Source organism: Manis javanica, chromosome 13 (genome assembly GCF_040802235.1).
Source record: "Manis javanica isolate MJ-LG chromosome 13, MJ_LKY, whole genome shotgun sequence".
NCBI lineage: Eukaryota > Metazoa > Chordata > Mammalia > Pholidota > Manidae > Manis > Manis javanica.
Genome location: NC_133168.1, coordinates 23,275,268 through 23,302,297, shown reverse-complemented (window position 1 = coordinate 23,302,297; position 27,030 = coordinate 23,275,268). Strand labels below are relative to the sequence as shown.

The window sequence follows — 27,030 nt, the reverse complement described above, 5'->3', positions numbered from 1 at the left end:
TGCCCCCACCTCTCCTCACTGGCAGGGTATTGTGGGGATGTAAGAACCTCAGCCCCTCCTCTCTGCCAAGCCCGTGTTTCTGACCTTGTCCCATCACTTGGATCTTCTGCCGAGGACTTCTCTCATGGTTCCAGATTCTCTGGTTTGGGATGGTATCTTCAGCCTGCCATTCAGACAAAAAATGGTATGGGATTCATACTGATAGACTTCCTATGGCCTCATCATCACCCTGTTGTTGAAAAAGATAACTATATTTATTTGAGTGCGGTGGTTTTACTTATCAAATATTTGCTTATCAATATAGGCATCATTACTTAAAATGGCCAAGGGCAAGCCTAGGCGAGCCTTAGGAAGGATCTGACATGGGAGGCCCGTCTGGCTTCCAGATCCCTCGGCCTTACTAGATCCTTGTAAAGGGCAGGATGCAATTCCCTTGCAGCTCAAGCTTAACTCAGATTTATCTCTGATTGTGAATTTACCTAGAATGTTTCCTTCCTTTCCTTTTCTTTATTCTCTTCCCGGGTCATTAGTTTAGTGCGTCTGTTAGATATTCTCAGTGATGTCACTGTGTTTTTAATTTAATTTCCAAGTAATTGTAATGTAATTCCACCTGCCTAATACAAATACATTTATAATTATTTCCTATCTCTACCCTCAGTTTTTTATTTATTTTGAGTACAATGAGAATGTAATCACACTTCAGAAATTTCCTTTATCTTGTTTATCTAGTGGCTTATCTTACAGTGACAAGAAGAATCTGTTTTTTGCCTGGACTACTCATTTTGATGAAATTTGAAAATGTATTAGATTTCTGAATAGATATTTCCATTCATTATAAATTCCTACTGGAAAAGTATTTGGGAATATCAGCAAGTTGCAAATGATTATACAATAATACGTTGCTCATTAGCAGAGCCAAACTCATAGTCCTTACCTTGTGTTTCATCTTCAGTTTCTAAAACTTGCCATTTTAAGTAATGATGTCTATATTTACAAATGTCTTGGTCAGAAAAACTACCACAGAATTTTAGAGGGGAAAATGGTGAAGGAGCAATTTATGTGGGGTGGGAGGGGGTTCCATGTTTTTCTCTCATTTTCTTGCAACTTTCCCCTCATGGGTGGGCCTAATCTTGGAGTTAAGTAGCAGTGGTGGTACCAGAGAATAAAAACCCACAGAAACTTTCTCTTTCTATCCAAAGAATAAGCAGCAGGGCCTCTTTTTGTGCAAAAAACTTTTGGTGTTGAGGGCAGAATCCTGTTGTTTTTCCACCTTTCCTTCTGCACCTTTACTGGGCCACCAGTAACAGAGGTCCTCATGGCAATGGTATGCCCATCTAAACTCTAAAAGAAACTACAACTGTCAGGCCAGAGTACCTAGCAAAAAATGACCATCACAGGCTTGAGAATGATAGTAAAATTCCAGAGAGGAAATAGCTCTAAAGAGTGCCAGTAATCTTTTATGTGGCCCTTCATGAGTCTGGGGTTCAGCCCTGAGCTGAGCATGTGGGAGAGACCCAAAGTATCACAACAAAGGCACTGGGAGATTTCAGCCTCTCTGTGAATGTCATGTGTGCGTGACAGACCGAAGCAGCACAGCCGCTGCCAGCACTTGATAAAGGTTAAAACCACCATTCTGAAAAGGGAGTGAGAACTCATGGTCTGAAAAGCTAGTGTTTTGATTGCCTGAAAACAAAACAAAATCAAATTAAGAAATGAGCAATTATAACTCCATAAGTGGACCAACTATGCTCCATGAGTTTAAAATTTTAAAAATTAGTAATAAATTGAGGAAAATTCTCAGCAGCCAAATAAAAACCATAGCAAATAATCAGATGGGAATTTTAGAACTGAAAAATACAATATCTGAATTAAAAAACTTATTGGCTAGGCTCATTAGCAGAATGGAGATGACAGAGGAGACAGTGAACTTGAACAAATAACCAGTTGAAATGATTCATTCTGAAGATCAGAGAGAAACGGGAAAGTAACAAAAGGTCTAACACCTGTGTCATTTTGAGTCCCAAAAGAAGAGTAGAAAGAGATTGCTGCAGAATAAATATTAGGGAAAGTGGCTGCAAACTTCCCAAATTTGGTGGAAGATCCACTTATAGAACCAAGAAAGCCAGCAAATGTCAAACAAAATAAACTCAAAATCATGTTTAGATACAGCATAATAAAACACCTGAAAGCTAAAGGTAAAATATATAGACATACAGATGTAGATTAGATAAATAATATTTACTTGTAATATGTTTATCTTTATATCAGTCTAAATGCACATCTGTGTACATAAATGTATCTTGAGAGCTGCTAGAGGAAAATGTCACTTTATATAAAGGAATACAGTGATTTGAATGACTCAACACTTTTAAAAAATCCAATATGGCACCTGGAGACTGTAAAACAACATTTTTGATGTTCTGGAATAAAATACACGCAACAATCAACAAAAAAATATCTACCCATAATTATACGTCTGATGAAAATACATTCGAGAATTAAGGCTACAAAATACATTTGCAGAGGATGGAAAACTAATGAAATTACTCACCAGCACGCTTGCTGTTAAAGAAATCCTAAGGCAGTATCTTGAGAATGAAAAGAGATTACAACAAAGGGAAACTTGGAACTCCAGGAATGCAGAAAGATGAGTAGAAACTATACAAATCTGAGTGTGTATAAAAAATTAATTCTTCCTTCGTTAGTTTTAAAAAGTAAGTCTGAAAACTATATCAATTCAACATATTAATTACACATTAAATGTAAACCACACATTTTCTGTTAGCAATAGTACAATATATCTGTTTAGCTCTGTGGGTTGTATGGCCTCTGCTGCAACTGATCAACTTTGCCACTAAAGTTCACAGCAGTCATAAACAATATGGAAGCGCATGGATGTGATCAGGTTGGTCTGCAGTAAGCTGGATTTGACTCACAGGCTGCAGTTACTATCCTAGGTCTAAGCATAACAAAGAAAACACAGGTGTTGACACATTACATAAAAAACACAATACTCAGTTATGCTCTCTACAAGAAACTTGTCACAAATATAAATAAATAGATTAAATGATGATCAGTTGCAAACAAAATCAGAAGCTGGAGTGGCTATACTGATAACAGACAATATACACTGCAGAACAAGGAATATTTCTAGAGACAAATCATCATGATAACAAAAGATTCAATTTACCAAATACTCGTAACACACTAAATGTGTATACAACTAAGAGCAGATCTTCAAACCAAAAGCTAATAGAACTGAAAGGGGAAAACAGACATGATTGCAATCATAATTGGGAACTTTTGTCTTCTTCTCTCAGCAATAAATAGAACAAGTAGAAAGAAAATCAGCAATACAAGAGAAAAACCGAACAAACCTTAATAAGCTTGACGTAATTGACATTTATAGAACATTCTATCCAACTACAGCAGAATGCACATGTATATAAATCATCTCGATGTTCAGCCTAACAAGTTGTAAAAAGAAAAGCAAATCAAAAGAAGCAGAGGAAGGATAAAAAGTGATAAGGTACCAATAAAGTCGAAATGGAAAAACAATAGAGAAAAACAACTAAACCCTTTGAAAAAGATCAATAACATCGATAAAACTTTAGTCAGACTGATCAATTAAAAAAAGGAAAGACCATAAATACAAATACAGGAATGAGAGAGGATATAACTACAGACTCTAAAGCCACAAGAAGGAAAATAAGGGATATGACAAACAACTTTTTGCCTTTAAACTTGACTTACATGAGCTAGACTAATACCTTGAATGACACAAACCCTCAAAGTCCACTATTTAAAGAAAACCTCATTATTTCTAACTCAATTTTAAAAACTGAATTTAGAGTTAAAACCCTTGCAACAGTAACAAAGAAAACAAATCTTAGCCTCAGCTATGTTACTGGCATCCACTGCCAAACACTTCAGGGGGAAATAACAATTCTACATAAATTCTTCCAGAAAAGGGAAGAATCAGAGACACATTCCAACTCATTTTATGAGGCTCTGTTCTTGTGGTTCCAAAACTTGACAAAAATATTACAAAAACTGAAAACTAAAAACCAATTGCCATCATGAAGAGATGCAGAATGCCTTAAAATATTAGCAAATCTAATCAGTAATATATAAAAAAGAATAAAAATATGGTGGCAAAATGCTGCTTATCGTGAAGAAGCTAGGCCGGTTTGATTCAACATTACAAAATTAACCGATGTAATTTATTACATCAAAAGACTAAGAAGAAAAAGCATATGATCATGTTAGTTGATGCAGAAAAAGCATGTCACACAACTTAATACCCACTTATGAGAAAACTCTGACTAGAAAGGAATTATTAAACATGACACTGAACATCTACAAAAAAACCTACACCTACTATGGTATTTAAAACCAGTGTCGTCCTTAATAGTGCTTTTCCTCTAAGACTGGAAACGAGGCAAGGATGTTTATTCAGCCTTATACCGGGGATCCCAGCCAATACAATAAGGTGATAAAAAGGAATTAAAAAATAAAGATAGGAAAATAATAAATAAAATGCCTCTATTTTTATTTATTATTGCAGACCACATGATCCCTAAGTAGAATAACCCAAAAAAATTTACAAAAGAAAAGAACAAAACAAAGTGACTAGAACAAATAAGTGAGTATAGCAAGGTTTCAGGATACAAGGAATAAAAATAAATTGTATTTTTAAACACTAATAATAATAAAAAATTTAAATACAAGTGTCATTTTTAATAGCTAAAGAAAAGAAAATAATAAATGTGTTGTACTTGGTTATACACCTAACAAGTGTGAAGGATCAGGATGCTGAAAATTACTCCAGCAGGCAGGCAATTAGCTTGGCTTCACTATGCACAGATTTCAAGTATCGTGACTTGGTTTAATAATGCCAGTACCCGCCAAACACTCTCAGATTCATTTGCCACAGTGTATCAACAGTGACTAATTGCATAAAGTATAAACTTTACTGCTACTTCTTTAGTCCACAAATTACTGTGTAAATACAGATCTGCAGCATGATCAGCGACCGATGATGTCATCTTTCAAACTCTGTTCATGATTGGTCCCTGTGCACCTGTTATTTAGTTCACACTCAGCAAAATGTATAGTTGTTTTATCTCCTCGTCTCCCCGTGATAAACCCACATGACATTTTACAAAAATAAATAATCAAAAGACGGAGTGCCCAAAAGAGGGAAAGTGCAGCAAAAGATCAAAAAGTGATCATGCTGGAGGTGAAGTTATACTCAAGCATGAATGGAGTTACAGGAGTAGCCAAGGAGAATGCTGACAGTACCGTTTCAGAGCCTCTACCTAAGCAGCTGGGGGAACTCAAAACAAAACTTACCAACATAAAAGAAAGAAGAACATAGTGAAAAAGATGAAGACATACCAGAGGAACTAATGTTGACAAGAAACTTCCTATCAAGGGAACTCTTGAGAGAGATTTTATACACCATAAGTACCATATACAATGATGGAAGCCAATCCAAGCTTACAAAGAAATGCGACAACTCACGAAAGCACAGAAAAGATGCTTGCTCCGTATCGTTACTGATATGACAAGAAGTAGGCATGGATGTTCAAACATCTCCAAAATTGTGGCAAGAACATAAATCTGTAAAAGTAAACATGAAAAGTAATGCAGCTTGCTAAATAAAATAAGGTTGCTACTTACCTTTGCCATACCATGTTCACTGACTTTTCTATAGTATTCCTCACATTTTTACACTTATTTTATGTGATTATCAATTAAAGTGATATAATTAATTATTTCTTGTTTGTTTACTGAGCAAAGCACCATGGTCAGTGAAATGTGTTTAATTTATTGCAATAAACTTCAGCAGAATATGAGTTCAGAATAATTTTATCAAATCTGATAATGAAATTCTTTTTATAAATTACTTTCTTTTCCTTCATGGTTTAAACCATCAGTACCACTACAAATCTACAAACTGTAACAAAAGTTAGAAGAATGTTACAAAAGATGTAATTTTAAATATCAATAGACTACACTTTATTTTTTCTCCCATTATAATTCCACAATATTTTATCTTCTTTTTACTAAAATCCAACTCTGAAGAAAAAATCAGGTGCAGTTCTTTATAAATACTCATTTCTCTGATAATATTCTCCCCTGCTATCTGTGGAAAGGTCCTTTAATGGTTTCCACAAACCTCAAGGAATGGTTTTAGTTCAAATAATTAATCTGATAGATGAATCTAATGGTAGATACCATTAGAAATATTCTTTTGATGGTTTTAAAATTCATTTACAAAAAGGACAGTATTTTTAATTCATTTATTAACTTTGGCATTCATCATAGTTGAGAACCATTTTCAGTTCCTATTGATTTCTTTATTTTGAGGCAACCAACTACCGTGTGTGTGACAAAATTTGGCATATTCAGACACCATGGAAGGGGAATACTTCATTCTTTCAAAGCCATCAACAGAAGGTATCACCACCACCATTACCACGAAATGTGCTTGTTTCCTATTATTATTTTCTTATAGACCTTGGCCTAAGCACTTCAGAAATTTTAACTCCCTGAATCCATACAAAAGGAACTGTTATTATTTCCCCCAGTCTACAGATGATAAGACAGAGGCACAGAGAATCTAATTGCTCATGGTAGCACAGGCAGTTGGGAAGCCAAGAGTCAGACCTAAGCATTTGGAATCAGAATTCATGATCCTATCCACCACACCAAACTGACTTAGGACAAGTCTTGGGAGGAAGTCCAGTGCAGTTAAAATGTATTTTCTCTGCCACTGACATCAGTGTGATCTCAGACCGAAGTGTCTGCTCTCAGTCGAGTTCATTTCCTATAAAGTGTGATGTTGGACTGAAGCACTATTGATGACTTTAACAGCTATTCTTTTACTTCTAGATGATTCTGTTTATTGTGGCTGGTTTGGTTTCTTTTGAGCAGGTCATGCTATACAGACCTTGCAGACTATCTTGCAATCAAACGGTTAAGCACTTCATGTTTATTTTCTCGAAACCAGAAGGATGAGTAGATAGGAGTGCACAAGAATCTGGATGATCTTCACTTATTCAATGATGAAATCATGTGGTTGAACTGATGAAATATGAAAATATTTCTCTCAGCACTATGCTCTCACCCATCCTGTCAACTAGGATTGGAGAAACCCTTACTATACTTTGCAATGCATATGTATATACACATACTGAAAACCCACATGAAATCAAGCATAAACACAGAAAATTATATAAGAGCCATACAAAATTTTATCAGTTTATGGAAGACATCTGTAGCTAAGGGAACAATGTCAAAGAAACATTTATTTTTCTGATGGTGTCTCCTTAAGACTTCTCCTAGGGACAGATCAACTACCAGATGAGGGTGTCCTTAATAGAGGTGCAGTTGGAGCATATGACCCCAAAATTCTACTTAATGTAGAAAATATAGTTTATTGGTCAAGCCATGTCAGTTGTGTAAGTATGAATAAGTCAAATCAATGTCACCTTCACAAAGTAGTCAAACAAGGTGGCTGGCATTCTGTTCCCTTATTTTCCCTAGGCCAAGCACTTCTGTGTAGGGCAAATACCGTGCAAACACATTTGACAGCTCTAATCAAGATTAAAGGGCAGGCTGTTACACTGTCCCCAATATCAAGAGTTCTTTTTAATTTTTTTTTTAACAATTTCAAAAGTGAACGGAGTAGCAGCAAGCAGACATCCATCTGTGACTTCAATCAATAGAGACCAATTCCTGTAACACACAGGTGACATGGCAAAGGTCAGTGAGGTCTTATCAATTTGCTGAAAGAAGTTATAGTCAAGCAGGGCCAGGACCTAAACCATTTGCTAACATTTGAGAAGAATTATAGAATGTTAGAGCAGGAAAACTCTTATATATGATCATATGTGGCCCTTTATTAAAAAGATGAAGGAAATTGAACTTAAATACATCTGGAAACTTTCCCTAAGATCAACTGTACCACAAAGGCCTTGCAAATGACTGATCCAAGTAAACTGTAGAGGATGCATGGAAGATATACTATAGAAACATGAGTAAATTTAGTATCTTAAATCTTTCCCCTTTTGTGGCAACAGTAGTCAGTTTTTTCTGCAAATAAGAGATGCAACAAATGTGAGTAGTGGTTTCACTTACTGATAGATATTTATAAGTGCTTACCAGCCCATTCACCTTGCTTTTTATACTGTAGATACCACTTTAAGAAAAAGGAATCACCAGTTAAAGATTGGCCATGTTGATTATACAATATAAGCCTTCTGCCAACACAATCGAGCTTATCTGTGCAATATAGTGCAGTTGGTTAATATATGGCCTTATTCGTCTGTTCCCACCCTTATTTCTCTTTCTTCACAATACAGCATAGCATCTAGAACATTGTATCTCTCATCATTTTCTGGTCTTCCTTCAGAGTCAAAATTGACCAAGATTCAGCTATTTCTAGACTCAGGGAGCTCTGTCAGTGCTCTTTCTAGACCACATCCTAAGTCAGATCAGTGTTATTACAACCATTACATTTTTCTAGTAACTATGCTAACCTACAGCATACTTGAAGAGAGACTGTAAGTATTCCCCTGCATTTAAGCTTGATCACGAGGTTTTCTTATCTCAGAATATTTTTCATTTCCTTTTCTACTTTTCAATTCCTAAAAATAAAATTATTTTTGAGCTGTGGGCGGAAGAACTAATCTTTAGCATATGGTCTCCTCACAGACTGTGATAGTGTTATTTCTCTGAATCAACCAAGGCTCAGTAATTACTCCTTCCATAAGTTTGATTCTCTGTAGGGAACTAGAATGAAGGAAAATTTGAGGTGTGTATTGGCAGTAAGCAAAGATGCCAGAGTGATCAGAATCTTTAGCTTTCCCAAACTTCAATCTTTAGTCCAATATTAGTCTCTGACTGAGCCATCCTTTGTCCTGTTCTTTTTCAGAGTTCGGAAGCTTTGCTGACTAGGTGCTAGACTGACACTTTTGCAGAGAAAGAGGCATCGTTTCCTCTTGCCTCTGGCATCTTCAAATGTCTATCTGTACTATGTGAGGATATGCAGTAACTGACCACCAAGGAACTACTTAAAAGTGCACAGCATGCCACTTTTGGAGGATCTGCCTCGTGGTCCCCACAGGGCTTCGGCTTTGGAGTCTCTGCCCTGGGAGCCCCCGCGCCTTGTCTCTCCAGTCTTTGGGCCAGTGGTTTGACTGGTGTTCTCCTCTTTAATGTACCAAGTAGAGTTTTTATTTTTCAATCTGTTCAGCTTTCTACTTGCTGTTAGGACAAAGTGGCAACTTTCATGCTCCTTACATATAGAATCAGAAACCAGAAGTCATTATAAGCATTTTTAATTCATTTTAGAGTGAATTAAAAACATAATACTTCTTTCAAACTATTTCTACTGCAGTTTATGTCATTTTATGTTCATATATATTATAAACAATACAATTTATTCAAATTTATAACTTTTTAATAGATTAAAACAACTTCCAATTTATCACTGCCTCTTTTGTTCTTAGTGGTAAAGATCCCTTTATCTGGCTATTAATCGAATTAATATATATCATAGCTTACTTTCTTTTTCAGTGAAGAGTTGGCATTTTGAAAGAATTCTACTTAAAACTATTGCATTTAGCTTTTCAAAACTTGTAATTGCTAAGGTAATAGTGGATTAGCAAATACTAGATGATTAAGACAATGCCACTGTCAGATGCTATGGGGACAACACATAAGCAAAGGCAAGCATTAGCATTTGGTGTCTCTCCCATTGATCGTCTCCATAGTTTCTGCGTGATTTTGCTTTTTTTTTCTGCAGTAGATGCTGCTTCCCTCTCTGGTTGTTCCATTCTTACCTCATTCTGTAGTTTTCTTTCAGTGAGACTGACTGAGAACATCACAACTGTATGCATCTGAAGTCAGTAGACCGAAGGCCAGGGCACAGGTATGGCCGTCTGTGTCAAGCTGTCATCTCTGCGATATGACAGACTGGCTGAAAGGTCCATAGTCTTCAACACAGACTTTAAAGAATGAGGAGAAAAGAAGACCACAATAATACAAACCAATTCTATTATTCACAGAATACTGCACACATATAAATAATAATTAAGTTCATAATCATGATGATATAGGTAATAATAATAAGAAGAAAGAGTGGGAAGCTTGGCTCCGCAATTAACTGGCTACAAAATGATAAAAAGGAGGAAAATCAATCCAATGATAATTAAATTATAAGGGAATTGGTCAAGAGGTAAAATAAGCATTCAAAAAGTATGTGAGATACCCCCTAGCTTCAAGCATCCCTAACCTTCCCTGCAGGAGCTCATCCCCTAGGCTCCCCAACCAGTCAGCCTCCCCCTACCAAAAAAAAAAAAAAAAAAAAACAATTATGTGAGAGCCTGGACAGCAGAGACAGAGCAGGATGCTGAACCAGACAGTGATACTGGCTTTGGATTCTCGCTCCGTTCAGTTACTGCCCAGGGTAAGGAGGTTTGTTAAGTATTTATTATGCCTTGCATTTATATAGTACCTTATAATTTACAAAGCATTTTCATTTTTTTGGCACATTATATTCTCATTTTGCATATTAAAGCATATTAAAAAGAGAGAGATATAGGTTACATTTTCGTCTAAAATTCATTGCTAGTGACAGAGGTGGGCCAAGACCTCAGGATATTTGACTGTGCCCAACATCTGTTACAGTACACATCATAATTTTATGCCTAATTCTTCCTATTTATCCCCACCCATCGCAGTCCTTCAGTAAATTCACCTCCTATTAAGAGCAGCTGTTTAGAAAGGATCTGGGCACTTGTAAAGCAATCTGGATCCACTGCCTCTTTCTCACCCTCCTTGTCATCTGTGAAAGAATTCTGATACCATGCAATCAGTGCTTGCTGCTGATAGTTTTGACATTACTTCTGAACAGGAAAATTTATATGCTATTGAGTATCTTGAATAATTTTTTATACTAGTAAATTCTTCATATCTAGTAGCTAAAATGCGGAATAATTATTTTTACTATCTTTAACAGATTCTTGGTAGATAGAAATTTAAATTGGGGTTTCAGAGACTAACATATCTTTATAGATACAGAATTGCTAATCTAGCATAAAGTGTGCATATAAATTCAGCTAAAAATTAAGGTAAGTATTAAATCATTAGACTCAAACACCTTCTTCACTATTCCTCACACATCTTTAAAAGAGTTAATAAAATACTAAGTGTCATCATAGCAATTTTTTATTCAAGGACAGAAATGACTAGAACAATCTGTATTCCCCTGTCCCTAATTATCAAAGTAAGACCAAAAATCTTTTTTAAACTCATAAAACTCTTCCATTAATTATTTTTAATAAATACTTACTTTTGGCATTTAAAAAATCATTTTAACTCACTACAGTTTTAAACAAACCATAATTTTATTTGTAATTACTAGTCTTGTGAGTCAAACAGGGCCACCAAAGTATAATTTACTGACAGACTGTTTTCTAAAGACACAGAAGAGTTTCAGATTAAGCAGAGTAATGAGAAGACTCTAAAGTAAAGTAGGCATAATACACTGGCTGCAGACACAAACACTTTTCCATATACTATCATAACACTCAGATAACACAGGGGAAAAAAATCTTAGAGGGGTAGGACTATAGTCACATTTTGAGTTTTAATAGATGGGGCATAACTTATAAACAGCAATTACTTTTGAAAAGAAAAGTAATAGCCAAAGTTAATTTTGGCATTACTATGGACTTTTTCAACTATTCAAAGTATACTGCATTACAGAAATCAGGAAACAGACATATGTAATTCATCAGTATATTAAGGAGAAATCAAAATGGTTTTACGTGATAGCTTTAGTACCTTTACAATCTCATATAAAATGTTTACCAATGTCACAAGATTGGAATCTGCTGAAATAGAAAATAAAATATCATTATATTATACTTTAGAAGGAGTACCTGAATAGCATATTTAAAATGCTAGTTTCTCTGGGTCTTAAAAAAGATTTTCAAACTTCCCAAAGACTGTTTCTGGAAATCACACTGTAACATATTTGTACTTAAAGGACTAATTTCAAATAATATGTTATGATAGCAGCTCTGAAATCTAGGAACATAATAAGAAGGCAAAACTCATCTCATCATGACATATTAAGATCTAATCCTAATATATACGTGGGAATATCTTCTTAACATCCTTGTCAGCTGTCCAAGGAGTCTTCCAACTTTGAAAGACCCACGTAGGAAAATGCATGTCTGGTTATTAATTTATGGTTACATAAAAGCTTTTGCCTAAACACGGCTTTGTGGGCAGTAAATGAGTATCTCGAAATTTATAGGTATGATTATATAATGGTGTACCCTGAATGTCCAAGTGAAGTAACCGAAATTAAAAAAAATACTAATAATAATTCAGTAGACGTGAAATATGCAAACTCTTTATAAAAAAAATTTTTATGACATAGTATATAATATAATGGAAATAATACAAATAATAAACAGTACATAGAAATATATTTTTAAAAGTAGTAAAAAGTTTCTCAATTGTAAATATTACAAAATTTGACTAGAAACGTAAGAGAAATCTAGATGAATTATAATTATGTACCAGTGTATTCATGGATAGGCAAGCCTCACTACTGTTAAGAAGTTTATTCACAAAATAATAAAGAATATTTTGAGGGCAATAGGATTTGTATCCCACTAAGACTAGTGTGTCTATGTTATACTATTTATTTATTTATTTACCTGCTGAATTGCATTGTAGCTGTAGAATGTCTCAGCTGTACTTTCAGAAAAGGGTCTTCCCCACTGGAGATTAAAGCCTTAGAAACTCATTTAAGGGTAAAAAGAACAAACTCCTAAGTCAAAACAAGACTCACTGCTACAAGATAGTGCAGCTACTCGCGAACTTATACCCACTTAAAATTTCTTTATGAGGATAGGGGTGGAGCCAAGATGGCAGCGAGAGTAGAGCAGCAGCAATCTCCTCCCAAAAACATATATATGTTTGAAGATACAACAAATACAACTAAATTCCAAAAAGACAGACCAGAAGATACAGGACAAGAGCCAGACTACATCTACACCTGCGAGAAACCAGCACCTCACAAAGGGGGTAAGATACAAGCTGTAGCCCGGCGGGACCTGAGCGCCCCTTACCACAGCTCCTGGCCGGAGGAGAGGAGTCGGAGCGGGGAGGGAGAGGGAGCCTAGGCCTATTAAACACCCAGCCCTAGCCATCTGCACCAGAGCGCAGACACACAGTGCGTGGGGTGCTGGATATCATGGGAACGGAGCAGTAAAATCTGCAAGCGGGTCCCCGCAGCTAGCACCCCTGAGACAAAGAAGAAAGAGTGCCCTTTGAAAGTCTTAAAGGACGGAGGACGGAGGACAGAGGCATCCCGGCACAATTAGCTCAGCAGCTGGGAACCCAGGGAACTCCAGGTACCCTAAACCCCTGGGCGGTAGCACAGCTCCGAGGACCCTCACGGTGATAAACAGCCTCCCACCTGTTCCCGCTCTGGCGCGACCTCGCCATAGCAGAGACCACAGCAAGTGCAAGCGGAGCTTCCTGCACAGCGGCCAGGCAGGAATCAGAGACCCCATTTGCGCACAGCTGCCCAGGACAAGCCGCTAGAGGTGGCTGTTCTCCCAGGAGAGGAAGGCCACAAACTAGCAAGAAGGGACATTCTCCCCACTGACACGTGCCAACTACTCATGACTATCTCTATCGCCATGAAAAGGCAGAAGAATTTGATACAGACCAGATTAACCCCGACAGTCTCCCTTGAAAAGGAATCTGGGGAGATAGACCTAACCAATCTTCCTGAAAAAGAATTTAAAAGTAAGGTCATAACCATGCTGATAGACTTGCAGAGAAACACGCAAGAGCTAAGGAAGGAGAATACAGAAATAAAACAATCTTTGGACGGATTTAAAAGCAGAATGGATGAGATGCAAGAGGCCATTGATGGATTAGAAACCAGAGAACAGGAACGCATAGAAGTTGACGAAGAGAGAGATAAAAGGATCTCCAGAATTGGAACAACATTAAGAGAACTGTGTGACCAAATCAAAAAGAGCAATATCCGCATTATAGGGGTGCCAGAAGAAGAAGAGACAGAAAAAGGGATACAAAGTGTATTTGAAGAAATAATTGCTGAAAACTTCCTGAAACAGGGGGAGGAAATAGTCGCTCAGACCACAGAAATACTCAGAACACCCAACAGAAGGGACACAAAGAGGACAACACCAAGACACATAATAATTAAAATGGCAAAGATCAAAGACAAGGACAGAATTTTAAAGGCAGCTAGAGAGAGGAAAAAGGTCACCTACAAAGGAAAACCCATCAGGCTATCATCAGACTTCCCAACAGAAACCTTACGGGCCAGAAGAGAATGGCATGATATATTTAATGCAATGATACAGAAGGGCCTTAAATAGAGAACTCTGTATTCAGCACAATTATCATTTAAATACGAAGGAGGGATTCAACAATTCCCAGACAAGCAACAGTTGAGGGAATTTGCCTCCCACAAACCACCTCTACAGGGTATGTTAGAGGGACTGCTCCAGATGGAAGCACTCTTAAGGCGAAATAGATGTCACCAGAGAAAATAAAAACACAGCAGAGAAAGCAGACCAACCAACTACTAACTAAAGGCAAAAAATAAAATCAACTACCCACAAAAGCAGTCAAAGAAAACACAAAAGAGCACAGAATAAAACACCCAACATATAAAGAATGGAGGAGGAGGAATAAGAAGGGAAACAAATAAAGAATAATCAGACAGTATTTATAATAGGTCAATAAGCAAGTTAAGTTAGACAGGAAGATATTAAAGAAGCTAACCTTGAACCTTTGGTAACCACGAATCTAAAGCCTGCAATGGCAATAAGTGCATACCTTTCAATAATCACCCTAAATGTAAATGGACTGAATGCACCAATCAAAAGACACAGAGTAACAGAATGGATAAAAAAGCAAGACCCATCCATATGCTGTTTACAAGAGACTCACCTCAAATCCAAAGACATGCACAGACTAAAAGTCAAGGGATGGAAAAGATATTTCAGGCAAACAATGAGGAAAAAGAAGGTGTTGCAGCACTAGTATCAGACAAGCTAGACTTCAAAACAAAGAAAGTAACAAGAGATAAAGGACATTACATAACGATAAAGGGCTCAGTCCAACAAGAGGATATAACCATTATAAATGCACCTAACACAGGAGCACCAGCATATGTGAAACAAATATTAACAAAACTAAAGGAGGAAATAGAATGCAATGCACTCATTTTAGGAGACTTCAACACACCCCTCATGCCAAAGCATAGATCCACCAGACAGAAAGTAAGGACACAGAGGCACTGAACAACAAACACACTAGAACAGATGGACCTAATAGACATCTATAGAACTCTACATACAAAAGCAACAGGATATACATTCTCAAGTGCACATGGAACATTCTCCAGAATAGATCACATACTGGGCCACAAAAAGAGCCTCAGTAAATTTAAAAAGAATGAAATTCTACCAACCAATTTCTTGGACCACAAAGGTATAAAACTAGAAATAAATTGTACAAAGAAAGCAAAAAGGCTCACAACCACATGAAGGCTTAACAACATGCTCCTAAATAATCAACGGTCAATGACCAAATTAAAATAGAGATCAAGCAATATATGGAAACAAATGACAACACCAACACAAAGCCGCAACTTTGTGGGATGGAACGAAAGCAGTCTTAAGAGGAAAATATACAGCAATCCAAGCCTATTTAAAGAAGGAAGAACAATCCCAAATGTATAGTATAACGTTACAAGTATCAAAATTGGAAAAAGAAGAACAAATGAGGCCTAAACTCAGCAGAAGGAGGGACATAATAAAGATCAGAGAAGAAATAAAATTGAGAAAAATAAAACAATAGAAAAAAATTAATGAAGCCAAGAGCTGGTTCTTTGGGAAAATAAACAGAATAGATAAGATTCTAGCCACTTATTAAAAGAAAAAGAGAATCAACACATCAACAGAATCAGAAACAAGAAAGGAAAAATCACAACAGACCCCACAGAAATACAAAGATGAGAGAATACCATGAATACCCATACGGTACAAGCTGGAAAACCTAGAAGAAATGGACAACTTCCTAGAAAAATACAACTCCAAGACTGACCAAGTAAGAAAAAGAAAATCTAAACAAATCAATTACCAGCAAAGAAATTGAATCGGTAATCCAAAAACTACCCAAGAACAAAACCCCTGGACCAGATGGATTTACCTCGGAATTTTATCAGACATACAGAGAAGATATAATACCCATTCTTCTTAAAGTTTTCCAAAAAACAGAAGAGGAGGGAATACTCCCAAACTCATTCTATGAAGCCAACATCACCCTAATACCAAAATCAGGGTAAGACACCAACAAAAAAGAAAATTATAGAAAAATATCCCTGATGAATGTTGATGCCAAAATACTCAACAAAATATTAGCAAACCAAATTCAAAAATACATCAAGAGGATCAAACACCATGATCAACTGGGAATCATCTCAGGGATGCAAGGATGGTACAACGTTCAAAAATCCATCATCATCATCCACCACATCAACAAACAGGAAAAAAACCACACATTCATCTCCACAGATGCTAGAAAAAGCATTCAACAAAATTCACCATCCATTCATGATAAAAACTCTCAACAAAATGGGAACAGAGGGCAAGTACCTCAACATAATAAAGGCCGTATATGACAACCCCACAGCCAACATCATACTGAACAGTGAGAAGCTAAAAGCTTTTCCTCTGAGATCGGGAACAAGACAGGCATGCTCACTCTCCCCACTGTTATTCAACATAGTACTGGAGGTACTAGCCACGGCAATTAGACAAAACTAAGAAATACAAGGAATCCAAATTGGTAAAGAAGAAGTTAAACGGTCACTATTTGCAGATTACATGATATTGTACATAAAAAGCTCTAAAGACTCCACTCTAAAACTACTAGAATTCATATTGGAATACAGCAAAGTGGCAGGAAACAAAATCCACACACAGAAATCTGCGGCTTTCCTATACACTAACAATAAACTAATAGAAAGGGAAATCAGGAAAACAATTCCATTCACAATTGCATAAAAAGAATAAAATACCTAGGAATAAACCTAACCAAGGAAGTGAAAGACCTGTACCCTGAAAACTGTAAGACACTCTTAAGATGAAATTAAAGAGGACACTAACAAATGGAAACTCATCCCACGCTCTTGGCTAGGAAGAATTACTATCTTCAAAATGACCATCCTGTCCAAAGCAATCTACAGATTGGATGCAATCCCTATCAAATTACCAACAGCATTCTCCCACGAACTGGAACAAATAGTTCAAAAATTAATATGGAAACACCAAAGATCCCGAATAGCCAAAGCAATCCTGAGAAGGAAGACAAAAGTGTGTCTGTGTGTGTGGGTGGGTGCGGTATCTCGCTCCCCAACATCAAGCTCTACTACAAAGCCACAGTCATCCAGACAGTTTGCTACTGGCACAGACCAGTGGAACACAATAGAGACTCCAGACATTAACCCAAACATATGTGGTCAATTGCTATATGATAAGGCAACCAGGGACATACAATGGGGAAATGACACTCTCTTCAACAGATGGTGCTGGCAAAACTGGACAGCTACACGTAAGAGAATGAAACTGGATCACTGTCCAACCCCATACAGAAAAGTAAATTCAAAATGGATCCAAGACCTGAATGTAAGTCATGAAACCATAAAACTCTCAGAAGAAAACATAGGCACAAATCTCCTGGACATAAATATGAGCAACTTCTTCAAGAACATACCTCCCCAGGCAAGGGAAACAAGAGTAAAAATGAACAAGTGGGACTATATCAAGCTGAAAAGTTTCTCTACAGCAAAGGACACCATCAATAGAACAAAAAGGTACCTTACAGTATATGCAAGAATATATTCATAAATGGCAGATCCGATAAAGGGTTGACATCCAAAATATATAAAGAGCTCACACACTTCAACAAACAAGAAAAGCAAATAATCCAATTAAAAAATGGGCAGAGGAGCGGAACAGACAGTTCTCCAAAGAAGAAATTCAGATGGCCAACAGACACATGAAAAGATGCTCCACATCGCTAGTCATCAGAGAAATGAAAATTAAAACCACAATGAGATATCACCTCACACCAGTAAGGATCGCCACCATCCAAAACACAAACAACAACAAATGTTGGTGGGGTTGCGGATAAAGGGGAACCCTCCTACACTGCTGGTGGGAATGTAAATTAGTTCAACCATTGCAGAAAGCAGTATGGAGGTTCCTCAGAAAGCTCAAAATAGAAATACCACTTGACCTGGGAATTCCACTTCCAGGAATTTACCCTAAGAATGCAGCAGCCCAGTTTGAAAAAGACAGATGCACCCCTATGTTTATCACAGCACTATTTAAAATAGCCAAGAAATGGAAGCAACCTAAGTGTCTATCAGCAGATGAATGGATAAAGAAGATGAGGTACATATTATACACAATGGAATATTATTCAGCCATAAAAAGAAAACAAATCCTACCATTTGCAACCACACAGATGGAGCTATAGGGTATTATTATTACGCTCAGTGAAATAAGCCAGGCAGAAAAAGACAAGTACAAAGTGATTTCACTCATATGTGGAGTATAAGAACAAAGGAAAAACTGAAGGAACAAAACAGCAGCAGACTCACAGAACCCAAGAGTGGACTGACAGTTACCAAGTGGAAAAGCACTGGGGAGGATAGGGAAGGGAGGGATAAGGGGGAAAAGGGGGCATTCCAATTACCACACATAATGTGGGGGGGGGGTGTTGGCACACAGGGAAGGCATTACAACACAGAGAAGACAAGTTGTGATTCTATAGCATCTGAGTACGCTGATGGACAGTGACTGTAATGGGGTATGGGGTGGCGACTTGAAATGGGGGGGAGTCTAGTCACCATAATGTTGCTCATGTAATTTGTACATTAATGATAACAAAAAAAAAATTCACAACAAACTATCACCTCACACCAGTCGGAATGGCTTGTACCAAAAAACAAGAAATAACAAACGTTGATGAGGATGTGGAGAAAAGGGAACCCTCGTGCTTTGTTGGTGACCTTGTAAATTGGTGCAGCTACTGTAGAAAACAGTGTGGAGGTGCCTAAAAATATTCATAACAGTATCATATGACCCAGCGTTCTTTTTCATACACAGCACTGGAACTCCTTTCAGCATACTGGACCTGTTTCCAATGCATATAACACCAAGCAATTCTCGAACACCAGTAGGGTGTCTGAGAACTCAACTCTGAGGAAATCTGCCTGGAGGCAGCACCAGATTCCCCAGGGTAAGGTTTCTATTCTCAAGATTGCCCTCCACCCCAACTCCAGAGCCCAGTTGCCTGGCCCACGCAATTACCCTGTGCTTCCCACCTACAGGCTATGATTGGAGGTTCCAACGACCTCCCCCTTAGGTCTGCCCAAGTTGCTAGGGTGCCTCAGAAGCTCAGGGAACACGTTTACCAGTTCAACAAAGAGTACATACCATAGGCACACAACAGCCAGATGAACACACACATATGGCAAGGTCCCAAATAAAGCAGCTTCTATCCTCCAGGTGCTTGGGGCCTGGCATGGTGGCCTGTGCAGGCGACCTGGTTTCCCAAGCATGGAAGCTCTGATAGAGAAGCAAAAGTTGAGAGAGAGATGTGCTTTTCTCATGGGCTTTTCTGAGGGCTTCACTGCAGAGTCATGACTGACTAAATCGCTGGCCATTGCTGATTCAGCCTCCAGCCCTCATCCCTTTCCTCTTCCTTCCCTGGGGGCTGGAGGCTGAAAGTTCCCACCCTCTAACCACAAGCCTGGTGCCCCTGGCAACCAGCCTCTACCCTGGGCTAGGGCCCCAAAGCCTCTGCATTAACCTAACAAGACACCCATTGGACAGTTATGGCTCAGCAGGATTTTCAGGAACTGTGGATGAGGAGCAAAAATACCTAGGAAATGTATTTTGGTCATCTGAATTACCAAATATTTACTTCTTATCAATCATTACATCACAACAGGTATCTCCACATACCCGTAATGCCTGCAGGAACCTCTCTCTCCCAGAGAGGAGGCACAGAGCTCCCCACTTCCACTATTATTTCCTTCCTTCTTGTGTCATTGATCTGCACCAAAGACGATCCCTTTCAGGAGAATAAAGTCAAGGCTTCCGGCATATGCCAAGGCCGAGGCCCTCCTCCCCAGGGACATGAGCAGAGAGATGGGAGAAATGGCTTCAGGAGTCTGTTTTCCTGTCAGCTGCTCTCCCCTCCCCCAGCCGTCACCTCACCACCCAGCCTTACACACAGGGGCCTATGAAGAACAAAATCTTGGAGTCAGAGCAGCTGAACAGCTGCTGTGTGTGCTCAGCTTTGCAGTGCAAGGGGCTCCGCTCCTCTCAGGGTTCAGATTGGAAAAACCCGACAGGGAAGAGGAGGTGGCCCAGCGACTCCCCGTCGCCATGTCAAATGGGGCAGCGCAAGTTCCACTTCCGCTGGAGATGCTTCCTGGCTGTCTGAGCACTTGCAAGGCAGCACGATAGGGTGTAGTTAGGGGGGGAATTTCCCAAACCTAGAATTTTAATTTCCTGACTATGAGCAGACTTTATGCTGCTCTGACTACAATGGAGCACAAAGAATGTCTAAGCAGCAGGTCCCACTTCTGAGTGACAGCACCCACGTCACCCATTCGCAGCTGCCTCGGGTGACCAAGATGAGAACTAACTGGATGTTACTGGGAAGTTTTGACTGTCAAAGAAAGTGCAGAAGTTTTTGAGACACCTTCTCAATCCACTCTCTGCATTCGCAGTGACACAGAGCAGGGAAATGGGATGAGGGTCGTGCCACTGTAAAATACACTCAGCCTAAAAAAAGCCCACTTTATACTTTAACTTCATCTACATGCTGTTCTGCTTCTTCCAGCCCCTCTATCAATTAAGGAACATTGTAACCACGATGGGAGAGACCTGAGAACGGCAAATGAACCTAGGGGGATAAAAAATGCTGAGAAATGGATCAACACAGTCCCCTGAATAACTCTACTCTTAAGACAAAACTTCAAAGGAATTAGGAATCAGCTGTATGCAGCATGCCTTACGCCCAGAGCTACCCAAAAGGCCCTTAACTGCGCCTCCTCTCTCAGGTCACCTCCACTCCCGTCTGGGTGTGTACGTTGTCTGACAGTAAATGAACCTTCTTGTTGCACAAGCCAACTGGACTTGGCTCTGAACTATTTACCCTAAGACAAAAACCCTCTGACCTCCACGTCCAGAGCTAAATGTCTCTGTCACTTTGCTACTTTATTCAGCTTTCTAGTTTTATAATCCTTTCTCTCTCCCTGTTTTATTTAAGGCCAATGGGGAAGCAGTAGTTCTTAGGACATAATCTCACTCCATCCAGTGCTCCATGGCTCCCCAAATTCTGGGACTGTAGGGATATAATTCTCACGCCATGCAGATCAAGTGGACACCGGATGCCAGGAGTTGCCAAGGAATATGACCTGTGCCAAGCAGCAATTCAGTGAACGTTTTTTTCTCCCTCTGCTCTGCCCTGCTCTCTACTGCCTGCACAGCTGCTGACATTCGCTTTCTACTCTTGCTTTAATGAATTCCTTTCTTCCTGGAGCACATTTGACCTGGTCGAGAATTCTTTCCCTATCAGAGTCAAGAACTGTCCCTGATTCGGGGTGAGGTTTCACCTAGTACCCAGGGAGAGACGTGCCCAGCAACACCAGCATTCAGCTGCTGCTGTATAAGAGAGGGACCCACATGGGCTGAGTCCACACCCACAGCCACGTTCCTGGAAAAGCACATGAGGCCAGGCTTCCACTCCTAACCCAGGGCCTTGGGCTCCTGAATTCTTTCCAATTCCCCTTTCCCGTCCGTCCCTGGACAGTGTCTGCCACTGCCACACCTTCTATAGCACTGCAGTCCATCTGGCTCTCTCCAGGTCTCCCCCAAGGACTCCAAATAAAAATACTTGCTATAATTCCTATTTTAATGAAAAAATTCAATCCACTATCTATAGAGGCAACAACAAAATATTTCCTAGTACGAGCTACCGCCCGCATCTATATCACTAATGCTAGCCATCACTACCAATCTCATATTCTATGGACAATGGGCTATTACAAAAATGTATGATACCATGGCATCTATCATCATTACCACCGCCATAGCCATAAAACTGGGAATAGCCCCATTCCACTTCTGAGTTCCAGAAGTAGCACAAGGAACCCTGCTGTCATAGGGCATATTACTATTAACCCGACAAAAAATCACACCCATCTCAGTTCTGTGTCAAATTTCACCCACAGTTAACATAAACTTAACACTCTCAATTTTAATTGGAGGCTGAGTGGGTCTAAACCAAACACAATTACAAAAAATTACAGCTTACTCCTCAATTGCCCACACAGGTTGAATAATAACAACAACATAAAACCCAACTATTACTATTCTAAATCTCCTAATGTATATTATAATGACCCTATCAGTATTTGTAATGCTAGTACACAACTCATCGACAACCTTATCTTTGTCTCACCTATCAAGTAAGACACTGCTAACTACAACCATTATGCTCACAATCCTAACTATCACTTGGAGGCCTTCCACCATTATCCAGATTTTTACCAAAGTGCATGATCATTCAAGAACTTAGCAGAAACAACAACATAATATTGCCACTAATAGCAGCAATAGCTCTACTAAACTTATATTTTTATACGTGCTGACTTACTCCACAACACTAACAATATTCCCAATAACCAACAACATAAAAGTGACAATTTGAAACTATGAAACACATAAAATTAGCCCCACCCCTAATTATTCTATCCACAATAAATACTTCCACCAATTCCGACCATATCAATTCTAAACTAGAAATTGAGATTACACAGACCAAGACCCTTCAAAGCTCTAAGCAAGTATAAAAAACACTTAATTTCTGATCCTAAGGACTGTAAGACTCTATCCTACATCACTTGAATGCAAATCAAACACTTTGATTAAGCTAAATCCTCACTAGATTGATGGGATACAAACCCATGGAACTTTAGTTAACAGCTAAAAACCCTAATCAGCTGGCTTCAATCTACTTCTCCCGCCATAAAAAAAAAAAAAGGTGGCGAGAGAAGTCCCGGCAGAATTGAAGCTGCTTCTCTCAATTTTCAATTCAGTATGTAAAACACCTCAGGACTTGGCAAGAAGAGGACTTTACCTCTATCTTTAGATTTACAGTCTAATACTTATTCAGCCACCTTACCCATGTTCATCAATCGTTGATTATTTTCAACTAATCACAAAGAAGTCGGCACATTATACCTTCTTTTTAGCACTTGACCTGGAATAGTGGGACCCACTCTAAGCCTCCTTACAGTGCTGAACTAGGCCAGCCTGGGACCCTCTTAGGTAGTGACCACATCTGTAACGTAAGCATAACCGTGCACGCCTTTTTAATCATTTTCTTTATGGTGGTACCTATTATAATAGGGGGCTTTGGAAACTGACTAGTGCCTTGAATAATTAGTGCCCCAGACATAGCATTTCCCCATATAAATAATAACATAAGCTTTTGACTCCTCCCTCCCTCCTTTCTTCTTCTCCTAGCATCCTCTACAGTCGAAACAGGAGCAGGAACCCAGTGAACCATATATGCCCCCCTTAACAGGTAATTTAGCAATGCAAGTGCCTCAGTGGATTTAACCTTTTTTTCTCTTCACTTAGCAGGTGTCAATTCTAGGGGCTTTAGTAACTGCATCACAACTATTATTAACACAAAACCGCCCACTATAAGCCAATATCAAACTCCACTACTTGTGTGATCAGTTCTAGTTACAGCCGTACTCCTAACTAGTGTCTCTACCGTGTTCTAGCTGCCAGCATTACTATGCTTTAACAGATCTCAACCTAAACACATTTTTTGATCCTGCTGGGGGAGGGGATCCAATTTTATATCAACACTTATTCTGATTTTTGGTTACCCTGAAGTATATATTTTAATCCTTCCTGGCTTTGGAATCATCTCTCATATTGTAACCTACTATTCTGGGAAAAAATAACCTTTTGGGTATATGGGCATAGTCTGGGCAATAATGTCCATTGGTTTTCTAGGCTTCATTATATGAGCATACACATTTACAGTAGGCATAGATGTTGATACACAAGCCTGTTTTACATCCGCCACTATAATTATTGCAATTCCAACAGGTGTGAAAGTATTCAGTTGATTAGCAACTCTGCACGGTGGAAATGTAAAATGATCCCCGGCCATATTATGGGCCCTGAGCTTTATTTTCTTGCTTACAGTAGGGGGCTTAACTGGTATTGTACTACTTAATTCACCATTAGATATTATTCTTTATGATACTTACTATGTGGTACATTTTATTTATGTGCTCTCCATAGGTGTGGTTTTTGCTATTATGGGGGGATTTGTACATTGATTTCCTCTATTTTCAGGATATACCTTCAACCCTACATGAGCAAAGATTCACTTTACAATTATATTTGTAGGTGTTAATATAATTTTTCCCCCCTCAACATTTTCTCAGACTTTCAGGCATACCACATTATTCTGATTACCCAGATGCTTACACAACATGAAATACTGTGTCGCCCAGAGGATCCTTTATTTCACTAACTGCCGTTAAAGTTTTCATAATCTGAGAAGCTCTACCTTCTAAATGAGAAGTGCACATAGTAGAACTAACTAATACCAATCTTGAATGATTACACAGCTGCTCCGCACCTTACCATACATTTGAGGAGCCTGCCTTTGTCAACTTAAGCAAACAAGGAATCAAACCACCAAAAAATGCTTTCAAGCCAATATCATGACCTCTTTCTCAACTACTGAAGTATTAGTAAAATTTACGTAACTTTTTCAATGTTAAATTATAGGTCTAAGTCCTTCATACTTCCATAGCATGCCCCTTTCAACTCAGGCTAAGGCCTTGGGAGCCACAAGCCTAGAAGGAGAATGAACTCGATGCTACCTGACATTTACCCCAGGAAACTGACCCTCTGGCTGGGCTTCCCGGTACTCATCAGGGTCTGTAAGTAACGCCAAGGAGAGGGGGGCCAGGAGTTTATGTGTGCTTCAGGCCTCCTCACCTCCTCTGTCCAAAAGCTACCCTCTGTTTTGATAGCACCATGGGACAAAATTTTAACTCCTATACCGTACTTCATTATTTATTAATTTTCTAATAGCATGTACCAGATTGGGTTGCATCAGCAAGCAGGAATGACCACTTCACTAAGTAGCCTGCCTAGACAGCTGCACGACGGCAACTACCCACTCCTACACCCATGGATGCATGTATATTAGAGCAGCCCAAGTTCACCTCCACAGGGTGCCACAATACACAGTGTGTCTCTCCAACACTGACCCTTGTCAAAGGACCTTAATTTTTGTTCTTAAAAAAACTTTACACCAAAATACATACAATAAAATGCACAAATCGCAAAGCTCGATGAAGTCTGATGTATGTACACACATCACCATCGCCTAGATCAAGATATCAAATATTCTCATTTTCTCACCCCTCATCTACTTCAAAGACATTTTTGCCAAGGAGGCATACAGATGGCCAACAGACATAAAAAGATGCTCAATATCACTCATCATCAGGGAAATGCAAGATTAAATCCTATGAGATGTCACGTCACATTAGTCAGACTGTCCAAAAATCCAAGAGAGAAAAAATTACAGGTGTTGGCAAGGATGTGGAGACAACGGAATGCTGGTGGGACAATGGCTGCAAGTTGATGCAGCCACCACAGAAAGCAGGAGGGAAGTTTCTCAGAGAACAGCTGTGCTCTCTGTAATGCTATGGGATGAGGAAGGACAATGAATGGTGGCTTGCTAAGGATGCTAAAAGGACTTACCTACCTGCCTCGTGTGACCCTGAAGGTAGGGAACAGCAGATGTTTGCAGAAATGGATCAAGTAGAACTTTCATGAGTTGACTTCAGAAAGACGAAGTTGTTCCCTGTGGAGACCTTATAGGGAAAACAAAAATGTCACTAAGAGGGTGAACCTCACCCACTGGGCTTCCCCACTAAGAAGGGACAGTCCACTACCAGATGGCTTTTTCGAAGGCAGGGGCAGTGGGTCACAGGGGAAGCCCTGATTTGCAGGCAACCTGCCAGGTGGAAGGGGGTGAGGAAGGATGCTCTCACCTATGACTATGCATGCTCCAGGGGCCTCCCTGCTGAGGCCAATCTCCCCAGCAGCCCGCCCCAGTCTCCCCACCTGACTTCTCTGCTAGGCAGTTATGGAAAACCAGCTGCCTTCCTCAAGCTCTCCTAGTGCACAGGCACCCAGAGACACAAACACTGTCCCAGGCCGCACAGTGCTCTCACACAACACCACACGTACAAGAGCTACCGCACACACAGCAGACACCACAGCGACACACTCACCAGTGGGCCAAGCTGCCACCACGCAGCCACAGGTACCTTGACACACTCCCTGGACTACTGGCCTACTCCTGCGCTGACCCGTTTGGGAGCACAGGAGACCCCCCGAACCCCGCGGATGCACCCTCGCAGCAGCCATGCCCGCGTACCCACGGACCAGACATCCGAACCATTACCCGAAGTCAGAGAAGCTGGCGGGCCTGCGGAGCTCCTGGCTGAGATCCAGTCACCTTCCTGGCTGGGTAGGTGCATGCGCTGCCCATTGCTTTCCAATGCCCACCCACAGCTTTCCACTTTCCTCCCAAGGACCATGCAACACCCCCAAACTCCCTGATAGAAAAGCCAACATGGGGGTGGCTACTTACTATGAACTGAGGTTGCTGCAAGGCGGCGAGGCCTGCATAGGAACCAGGGAGCCGGGTCCCTGGCAGGCGGGCCCCTGCTGGAGGTGTTACCAGTCTGAGGGATCTCGCAGTGGAGGGCCATGAGCCCTGGCGAAGGCAGCAACGTCGGCATCAGCGGAAGAA

The 27,030-nt window shown here is 39.5% G+C and overlaps 1 protein-coding gene across 1 annotated transcript in view; it reads right to left on the bottom strand.

The window, feature by feature from the left end:
- LOC108390166 (E3 ubiquitin-protein ligase E3D) overlaps positions 1-27,004 on the bottom strand; it is a 247,507-nt gene extending 220,503 nt beyond the window's left edge. The window contains exons 1-3 of the transcript XR_012124130.1: positions 26,869-27,004; positions 25,975-26,083; positions 9,855-10,019 (exon numbers count right to left, since the gene is read on the bottom strand). The gene's annotated coding sequence lies outside the window, so the exon portion shown is untranslated. The remainder of the gene's footprint in view (positions 1-9,854; positions 10,020-25,974; positions 26,084-26,868) is intronic.
- Positions 27,005-27,030: the final 26 nt, after the last annotated feature.